This window comes from Magnolia sinica, chromosome 1 (assembly GCF_029962835.1).
Source record: "Magnolia sinica isolate HGM2019 chromosome 1, MsV1, whole genome shotgun sequence".
In the NCBI taxonomy this organism is placed as follows: domain Eukaryota; kingdom Viridiplantae; phylum Streptophyta; class Magnoliopsida; order Magnoliales; family Magnoliaceae; genus Magnolia; species Magnolia sinica.
The window spans coordinates 9139244-9149303 of NC_080573.1; the positions used below are offsets into that span (position 1 = coordinate 9139244).

A 10060-nucleotide genomic window follows, 5' to 3' on the forward strand; every position below is an offset into this window, starting at 1 on the left:
ACAGGAATATCTGTGGCCGGAGCACGGGCAATCCGGGTCCATGTTCCAATTGAAAGTTTCTACGATAGGCATTCACCCTTCCAACGTTGACTTTCCTTTGGTGTTACCCACCTAAGTAAAGCTGGATTACGGGATAAAGAAATATAACTTGACGCATCTAATGGACGGGTTAGATGACTCCGCACAGCCAGCCTCATGCTTTTGAACTCATGACATCTTACTGCTTTGGCTTCAAGGAAATGAATGACATATGTAGCACTAGTTGTTAGAAAAGTTAATAAAAAAAAATTTAGCAGCACTAACATTTACCTTCAAAGTTAACATGAAAAGAGATGATAATTGTAAACACAAGTGTTGGGAACATCCAAACTTGTATTGACTGACGAAAGAATGCACAAACAATAGAATGTAATGGAATAATACAAACCCAACGGCTGATCTTTGCAGTTGGTGCATAACCCACTGTTGCTCCCACTTACCATCCAATCAATCCATACTGCATTTGGAATTCGTACCTGTAATGATCCCATCTGTATTTCTTGTTACATTCATCGAAGTGAATAAATAGAGGAGGTATGCCCTATCCGCACAAACACATGGTCGGTATGTGTTGGATCACTGCCTCTAATGAGGTGGATCAATGTTGATTGTTCCCCTCCCATATATCAGGCTAGTCCACTCATGGATGGGCCCAAAAAATATGAAAGAAACAGAGAAATTAAATGTACAACAATGGTACACGTTATTGGTTGAAGCATTTCTTCAAACAACTAACATGCAGATGTTGGCGGCTATGGACAGCGGTGGATATAGCTGCCTCCACGATGACTGCTACCCAAATTTTGATAATCGAAAGAGGAAGTGAGAGAGACAGAGATGAAGGGAGAGAGATCGAGAGAGTATACCTTTCATTTTCTCGAGACTGTACGGAGGAGGTAGAGCAGACGCGGAAGCCATTAAGATTGGAAGAGATCTCGATCCAAGAAGATTAGAAATGACAAGGATTGATTGCATTCTTCCACACTCACAGACGTTCGACTGCCATTAAACCTGAGAGGGAGAGAGTGAAAATGGTTCAGATCTGGCCGACGCCGATCTCCATTTGAGAGAGAGGGAAAGAGAGAGATGCGAGACGAGATCGAAGAATAGGGGAGCAAACAGGGAGAGGGAGACGGAAATGGATGCGAAGTAGGGTTCAGGAGCTTTTGGCGTAAGAAAGGACTGAAAATGAATTGGTAGTTTGCGGCAGATATAAACCAATGTGCCTCTTGAGCCTTGTGGGGTCCAGTCAGAGGTTACTAATCGAATCCCTTCCGTTCATTTGTTTCAAAATAAAACACTAAAACATAAGAATAACAAATAAGAAGATCCAACACTCAATTGGGACACACCAATAGAATAGTGGAAATAATAAGTATACCGCTGAATACTGTTTCAAATCAAAAATGGCTAAGGTATGGTGGAGTACCGTTTCAAATCAGAGACGGCTTGAAGCCGTTTCTGAACCAAAATGGTCACCGTTCCAGTTAAACGATTTTGGTGTAGTGAAACTTCAAGTTCTGGTTCTGTTATTTATTTATTATTTTAAATTTCTATAGTTTGCTAACATATCATGTTGTCCAACCACCAGATTTTCACAAGTGCCTTTCCTGTTCATTATAGTCCTCCAAATGGTTTCCATTTTGAAGTCAATGATGAATCTTCACCTATGCAGGTACCTACTTCTTATGACAGTTCTCATGTACTCATCTGGATTTTGTTATAACTGTATCTCCTCATTGCTATCATGGAACAATTGTAGGATGATCCTCGTCTATATGACTACAATGTTGAACAATGCATAAATGATTTCATTGATGCTGCTAGGACTCAAGAATTTTGTGTACTCTTCATATGAAGTGTCCTAGTGGTTTCATTGATGCTGCTAGGACTCAAGAATATATTTCCACTTAACTTTCTTGGCTCGCTTTTTTGAAATTCGATCCAACTTTATCCAGGTCGTCAACGTTCAAGAGAAGGGACGTCGTACGCATCCTCAAGTGATAATATTCAGGTATTTCTGCACCAATGTTACAAAATAAATGTGACTGATCGTGTGCTGCACTAGATATGGTAGCTCTACTGCCAAGTTTTTAACAAACAAACTTTTGAATCTCTTATTTAGATATTTTTAGATAGATTATAATAATTTTTTTTTGGAAATACAATTAATTTTAATCTGGAAATTATAGCAAATGGACCAATAAAACCTATAAGTAATTTAACGGATATGTGTCTTTGTGGCAATCAGTGTTTTAAAAATGCAACCTGAAAAAAAAATTAAAAAAATCAGTTCTCTTTCCAAATAAAAAAGCTCAAGATATTTTCATTAGCCTTCTGAAGACATTACAACTTGGCAGGGGATGTTCATGTCATCAATGAGAAAGTTGCTAAAAAACAAGAATGTTTCACCAGATTCCATGAACTCCATTCTTTTGGCAGGAATTAATTTTCAAAGATCTAGCTTTTATTTTTGAAGTTATTATTATTTTATTTTATTTTTTCTTTTTCTTTTTCTTTTATTTTTGGTGGGAATTGGAGCTGCCTTCATAGTTTCAAGGCAGCAGCAAGACAGTGGTATTACTCCCTGACTTGCTGATGTAGATATTAAAGAGCATGCATTACTGGAGGAAAGATTGCTCCCTGAAGGTAGATAAATTACTTGAAAGGCATAAATGGATTGCAGCTGAGAATATAGAGCCTAATGGATTGCAGCTGAGAATATAGAGCCTACATACAAAGTCTGCAAAAGTCTAGGTCCAGTTGGACTGATCCATATGTTTATATAGAGCCTATATCCAACACAGCTTTGTATGTTAAAATTAACATTCAATGTAGGGCCCAATAGGCTGAACATATCAAGTCTGAGATATTAGCTGTTATGCTTATTACAATTAATCAAATGGGTTTTATGTGCTATACTTATGTTCAAGGAATTGTTCTGCCATTGTATTTTACTGTTTGGTTGTGTATCGCTCCTTTTACTTTCTTGTTCATACTCAAAATTTTACAATGCCAAACAGCTTGTTAGTTAGGTACATAAAAGGCCATCACATTGTGGAGCTCTTCATCTGCTTGACGGACTTCATTGAATTGAGTATGTCATAATTTTCCTTTCCTAATTCCGTTGTTGTTCCGAAAAGGCAAAAAGGCCATTCATCAGCTGGGATTTATTTTGAACGTCCTAGCCCAAGAAGCAGGGTGGTAGGCAAGATATGTATTCTAAATGCAAGCTATTGGGGATTATTATTATTATTTTTTATTTTATTTTTTTTTTTTTTAAGAGTTCTAGATTAATTTTGTTCTTTGCAACAATGTGATTGCACAGCCCATTCAATTTCTTAGTCAACATTTGCTATTTTTAGGTGAAGGCATCAGACCATTCTTCTGATGTAAATTCAAGAACTTTTTCTGCTGAACATTCAATAGCATGATAATCATGTCTTGATTTCAATGTCAGGATCTTTGGCTTTATGCTGCATTTGTTTAGATTGATTAATGTTTTTGCTTATCCATGAATTAACTTTCATCACTTACAGTAACTATAGTATTTTGGTATTTGCTCTTTATTGTTGTTTCAGTAACTATAGTATTTTGCTTTATGCTGCATTTGTTTGGACTGACTGATTATGTATTTTCTCTTCTCAAGCCGCTTAGGTATTGTTGACAATGATGTCGTCGAGCTAAATTATCTACAACGACAGGTGTGTATATGAATTGTGCTTTTTACTGGCATCTTCACTTTCAATTCTACTTATTTTAAATCATTAATAGATTTCATTGATGGAAGTGAGAGCCAACCTTGTTGCTATTGACTCTAGGAATTTTTACTTTTGCAAGAAGTTGCTCAAATCATTTGCTTCCTCTTCTGTATAGAGAGATGAAAGTTAAAAGTAGCCAATTCTACTTCTTTTGATTTTTTTTAAAAAGGATTTTAGATGTTATAATTATGCTTATAAGTAGCTTTTCATCAATGTTTCACAGGGAGTTGTGCTGGCTAAAAGTTTGGCTGCCAAGGAACCATCTGCATGCTGGAATTTCTCACTATCTTTTTAGCGAATTCTACCCTCTCCTTCTTCCCATTCTCCGCTTCCTCTTCTGTATAGAGAGAGATGGCTTGGAGGTGCCTTCTCACACAGGTCAGATTCGTCATCTGAATAGCTTTATTTTTTTGAATTTGTTCAATGGTTTTTTTTTTTTTTTTCCTTCATCTTGAATCTCAAACCCTTTTCTTCTTGTTGCCAGTTTGCCCTATTCCCTTTTTTTAAAAGATTTTTTTTTGTAAAGGTTTCAAGGATTTCTACAATTTTCTCCCGAAATCCCCTTCTTTCCATCATCGACAGATATTTCTTTCAATTTTCTGTATTTCTGCTTTATTCGAATGGATGGATTTTCAAGGTTTTCTGATGTTTGGTTCTTACATCGGTTCTCTTGTTAGTCTTTATGCTTCAAGAATCTATTTTTTTTCCTTTATTATTTATTTATTTTTGGAAACGAGTGTTGATGCAATCTGGACTTGCTGTTTTTGGTCGTATTTGGATTCTATTCGATCAGTGGTGGTCTTGTCTAGAGCATTGTTTGTTCGAATTTCTCTTTCTTGATTAAGAAAGTTGTTTTGATGAAAGCATTGATGGTCTAGATTTGAAAAAAGAAAGTTGAAAGCTGTGAATCTGGGATCATATGCTCAATTAGAGAGCCTGTTGATTGGAAGAATGGAGAAAATTGGCAGTCTAAAAGAATTGATCAACACATGGCCCACTGTTGAGCAGATATGCCTGGTTTTTGGGCCATGGCTTATACATGGTGGGTCACTAGAAAGAATTCAATAGAACAGGCATCCTTTCTTCAACAGCATTATGAAATCTATACATTTCGTTCGAGAAGACTATTCTATAAGCTGCCATACTGCTGTAAAGGGTGTTTTCGTTGTCTTGGGATGCATAAGTGAGTTGAATTGTGCATCCACAAATTTTAATGATGTTTGCTGGTATTCAAAATGTCAAAGTAGCCCCTGGTGTTCCTTTCGGGTCCAACATGATGGTAACCCAACTTGGATTTGAAGTCCATACCCTTGATGTAAATATGATGCCAGGAAATCATAATTGGTTCTTTTTTATTTTGTTAGACTGATAATTGCAGTTCAATTCAATAGTGCATCCAAACACACCCTTAATCACGTATGCGGTTCCATTAGTTTCACATGGGGCATTCTCATGTGGATTCATCGACTTAGTGTATTTGTTATGTTCGGGAATCTGTTTTATTTCATTGTAAATTTAATCCTTTTTGTACCGCAATAGGTTGTAAGGCAACATCGATGGGACATGCCACACTTGAGTGGACTCATTTGTGGGGAATGGACGAGAAGACATTGAAGAGGATGATTTGCAGCGTATGTCATATCTGAAGGCAGTGATCATTTTAGAAAAGAGCAAGGAATTCTTGGATTATAGAAGCCTGGAAATAAAATGTTGTATTGAAATTGAAATTGAAATGTGTACTAGAAAAGGAGGAAAAGATTATTGTGTGTGAATCATTCTATTATCTTTTCTTATATTTGTGTAATTATCTGGCATATAATACAAGTAGATTACATACCCCACTCTCTCTCATACAATGAACAAAGGGATTTAAAATTGTTCTTAAAATTCCGTCCTAAAATTTGACGTTGGCAACATTAATAAGCATTCAAAACCATTTCTAATATTATGCCTAAAATGTGACCATTGGCACCAGAACGGTTTAAAACTGTTCCTAAAATTTCATTTCTAACAATTGAAACGGTACCCAAAACGGTTCTGAACCATTCCTGTTTTTCTGCGACGCCTCATTAAGGAATGGTTTGAAACCGCTCTTGAAGCATTTAGGAACGGTTTAAAACCGTTCCTAAATGATGATTTTGGTGAAGTTAAGCATGGTCGAGAGGGATTTTCTACTTCCATTAGTGAAATTTATGGTGTCATCCGCAATAGAATATGGGAGATGGTGATGCTTCATCTGGAGGTTCTAAATGGGTCTTCCCTACAACATTCACATTTTGAAGCCATGTTCACGCTAAATTTCTGCACTGTTGCATCAACCAGGATAGCCATATGCATGATCTTTGAGAGAAATATTCCTATTTTGGGTGGAAGGAATCTATTCCAGGCCCACGTAGCCCATTGAAGCTTAGGTGATGTTGTCGACTTCCATTCTATGATGACTTCAGCAAGAATTTACCTAAGGCTGACAGATCCCAAATTAATATATCTTCTCTGTTTGATAATGAGACAGCACTGTGTATAATGGTCTGAAGGACTGCGGCCAGGAGAAGGTTATGAAGATCAAACATATTCCATCTGCCAGTTTGAGGGCTGAAGTCCCTCACCATATGGAGTCCAGAAGATGGTGCGGAATTGGGCCCAAGGCAATGCTGACTAATATTCCACTTCCCGACCAATTTTGATTCCAAAAACTGACTCTCCCCTCTCCTAGGAGCCATTTGGAGTGATGAATAGCAAATAGTAATGATTTGTTCATGTTATTCCATACACATGAACTTCCAGTGCTATTCGCTCCTTTGTTAGAGATGAATTTCTGAAGATATTTTTCTGAGACGAGTTTAGCCCAAAGAGACTTCCCTTGTAGTAAGTTCCATCCCATTTTAACTTGAAAAGTGTGCATGACGTCTTCCAGACACCTGATTCCTAGACCTCCCTTCGAAAATGGAGTGCATATCCTCGACTACTTGACCTAATGCCTTTTGCTTCCTCCATCCGAACTACTCCAGAAAAAGTTAGCAAAAGCCATCTCCAACATGTTGCAAATGGCTTTAGGGATGTTGATTGCAGACAGGATATAGATGGGAATGCTCATCAACACGTGCCCTCTCTCTCTCTCTTATAACACCTTCAAAATGAGCCAATGTATGTCAAGGCATCTCATAATGGGCTAATACATGCTAGCCCCTTAGCCATGTCATTAATCCACTCACTCAACACCATCCAATGAAAGCCTAATAAAGTGCTAACTAGGATCTCCACCTAAATTCCTTATATAAGGACTCCAAGCAAGAGATCAAAATTTAAATTTTTTAAAATTTTCCAAGTGTTAGAAAGGAGAGAGAGAGAGAGAGAGAGAGAGAGAGAGAGAGAGAGAGAGAGAGAGAGAGAGAGGGGTACATAAATGAGTGGAGCCACGGGTTTTCAACCTTGAGGTGGGTGTACTCTCCCCTCTTCCTCCTTCCTTTTCTTTTCATTTATTTCCTTTTATTTTACTGATTTTCGAGCCCCTTTTTAGGGCTCAGACCTGTGTGGGGTCCACCTTGCTGATCAAAGAAAGGTCCCACCATGGTACTTAGTTTTGCTCCAAAAATAGTCTTCAACTAAACTCTTAGCAGTTCCATCTTTGGGACAAATTGGGGGCTCTATTTGAGATTTCTTTTTTGCTACCTTGTTGCCCTAATTTGGGGTCAAAATGCACCCGTGTATGTGGTCTAAGGTGGAGCCCACTTCTGTCTAGAAATGGGGACCACACGAGCTCTTAATGGCTGCCCGCACTGGCTCAGTTATAGTTATTTTTTTACCAAACCTCCACCTTTGGGCCCTTATAGTGGGCCCCACAAACGTGCTTTAGGGGAACCATCACTTGGTGTTTATAGTGAATATGAGGGAGAAAAGGAATTCTGATTTAAAACACCCAAAGTGGACCCCACGTGATTGGTAAACAACACCCAAAATGGGGCCAGTGATAGTTGTACAGGAGAATGTGTACAGTTTTTACAAGTACCCGTTTTGGAATACGAAATGGTCTTGCCTCCTCACCAAATTCAGGCTCCATGCGATCACAAATCAGACAATACAAGGGCCGAACCCATTGCTGCACAGTTGTGTAGGAAAAAGTGTACAGCTTTTACAGGTACCAATATTGACCCTTGCATCATAATATTCACACACTCCTTTAGTGGGACCCACCACAATTTTTTAAAGCCAATACATGGGGCTAATATTGGGTCATGACCCCTTTCCAAATTCAGGCCCCATGCGGTCATCAATCAATGACGAAAATGGGGAAAATACAAACTACATTTTTGTATTTTATTATTATTATTTTTTAAAAATTTTAATTTTTAGCTGAGTTTGGGCACCTATGGTAGGCCCCAAACATGCTTGTTGAAAGTCCAACCACGTGGGTCTTATATACCCCATATAGGGTTGTGGGATGAACTCTTTCTATTGGCCAAAATGGGCCCCACACGATCTGCAAGCAAGCCTAAAAATGGGACATGCAAAAGTTTTGTGCATACTTGTGTTGGACCCCTTTTGGGCAATGTATTGCGCGTCCCACATACAACCTTAGTGAATCCCACCATTTGGAACTTGTATTACCCATATAGTAGAGTAAGGATGATCATTTACCTCACCTAAAATGGGTCTCACATGCTTTGCACTTAACCTCCAAAATAGGGCCAACAATAGTAGTTTAGCAGAAAATGCAGCGCAGATAATTCAGGAACCCATTTTGGACGATGTTCCAGAAATTGCGCACACATCTTTTGAAAATGAAATCTGCTAAGTTTTGAATCCCCCACATAGGGCTAACAGGAGGTCATGCCCCATTTCCCAAAACAGGCTCCACATGATAAAAACACAGACCCTAAAATAGCCTCAACAAAAAACTGTTATTACTGTTTCTGTGGTTTATTTACAAGTATCTATTTTTGGAGGAATATGTTGGGCCATGCGATCTTGGTCTGTGGACCCTGCTGGGTGGGATGAGTAGACTCCACATAAAAGTATTAGAAAAAGCAAACCCATGGTCGGAAGTGAATCACATGCGACAGTGAGGGAGTCCCCAAAATGGATCAGAATTAGATGTGGTCATATGGACCTAGTAGAAGGAAAACACAAATATCATCTTGATTCAAAATATAGGTGGGCCATGCTGTTTGGTTATCATGTGGGCCCAAGGTAATCTAAAAATAAAACCAAATTCATATCTAAGGTGGGCCACACCGCTATGACAGCGTGGTGGGGCCTACTTTGGTCTATACATTGTATGTACATGATGTCCATAAGTTTTGACATCCCATGTGGGCCACCTTGATGCATATACTCTAGGCCCATGCTGTAACTTTCCTTGGGCAGCATGTTAGGTCTCATGGTGAAGCCCACTTCAGCAAACAAATGGAGCCATTTCAAGGCCCAAAGAGACAAAAATTATGGATTAGTGTGTGGACCACACGTACACGAAACCCAAACTGAGGTAAAGCCTGATATCTCTTAATATGATTTGTGTGTTTCCAACACTTGGGCCCTTTTCAATGTATATTTTATGATGCTTTTATGTGTGGATGTGGTTAAATGATGGTGTAGATTGGCTTGAATTTGTGCTTTTGGTCCCATTGGCAATGCCCATGTATGATATTATTCTTTTGGCGGTACAAGGGGCCCGTCACTTGTATCTTTAATGTTCATGGACCCACACTTAGTGGATCCCAATCCTATGATGCTATGAATGTTCAAATCATGATCATGGACCACACCAACTGTGTGGACCACTTGGATGAATGTTTAGGTATGTTGTGGACTTCAATGATGATACTTGTAACGTGGCTAATAGTTAGATAAATGTGACGTGCTTGTCAACCAAATTCATGGGCCTTTGGCACTTGAATATGGTCTTGGGCCTTAGGTAAGCCCACTGAAACCTAGAAAGCAAAGAGATGCAAAATATGAGTCCAAGGGGCAAGTGACTTAGATAAATAATTGGCCTCATAGCCTACTTTTGTGGGAGGCCCAAGTGGGCCCATGAATATTGGAATAAAATGTCCCCACCTTCATTTAGTCTAGTCGTCTAACATTTACTTGAATTATTTGAATTCAATTTTAAAAAAGTGAGCTCCACTTGATCGAGTGCATGGGAGAGGTCTGATGTTTTAGTATAGATTTTTTTTTTTTTTTTTCTCCTCTTGTTTCGCTCTTAAAGCATTCTTTCTTTCTTCTTTTTCCTTTTGCATTGGTTAGCACACTAGTACACAGAC

At 38.5% G+C, this 10060-nt stretch overlaps 1 long non-coding RNA gene across 1 annotated transcript; it reads left to right on the forward strand.

Moving 5' to 3' along the window:
- The first annotated feature begins 1611 nt into the window (after positions 1–1611).
- On the forward strand, positions 1612–4265 carry LOC131255981 (uncharacterized). The gene is made up of 3 exons (XR_009176714.1): positions 1612–1714; positions 3689–3743; positions 4024–4265. It is a non-coding gene; the product is annotated as an uncharacterized LOC131255981 (long non-coding RNA).
- The last annotated feature ends 5795 nt before the right edge of the window (positions 4266–10060 follow it).